Source organism: Penaeus monodon, chromosome 15 (genome assembly GCF_015228065.2).
Source record: "Penaeus monodon isolate SGIC_2016 chromosome 15, NSTDA_Pmon_1, whole genome shotgun sequence".
Classification (NCBI taxonomy): domain Eukaryota; kingdom Metazoa; phylum Arthropoda; class Malacostraca; order Decapoda; family Penaeidae; genus Penaeus; species Penaeus monodon.
Window position 1 is genome coordinate 14776307 of NC_051400.1, and position 402 is coordinate 14776708.

A 402-nucleotide genomic window follows, 5' to 3' on the forward strand; every position below is an offset into this window, starting at 1 on the left:
CAATGAGTTTCTAGCTCATGAACACTTTCAGATACAGATAAAGCCAGCATGGTTTTCCATACCTTTTGTACTGTAGTTTATCACCAACAAAATATGCAAAACATAAATGCTACAGGGATAATATCACAATCTAAGCACAATTTTTTCCTTGCACAGTTCGAGCTCTTTCACAGAAATGATGAACTGAAACTTAAAATTATATTGAAAATAAATATAGCTAGTAAAAATTCTTAAGCCATTGGATACAAGTGATGTTGATGTCATGTCATGAAAAAAAGTGATTGAGGGGAATGTGACTAGAACATATTGCTATGGTAAATTTTTTTAGCCAAGGGGTAGGTAACAAGAATGTCTCCTTGTGGGAAATTGGTGCCAAGTGTTGTGTCATAGGTCTCATATGTC

The 402-nt window shown here is 34.3% G+C and overlaps 1 protein-coding gene across 1 annotated transcript in view; it reads right to left on the reverse strand.

Annotated features, from left to right (window-relative positions):
- LOC119582115 (COMM domain-containing protein 3-like) overlaps positions 1 to 402 on the reverse strand; it is a 5719-nt gene that overhangs the window by 1636 nt on the left and 3681 nt on the right. The window lies entirely within an intron of this gene.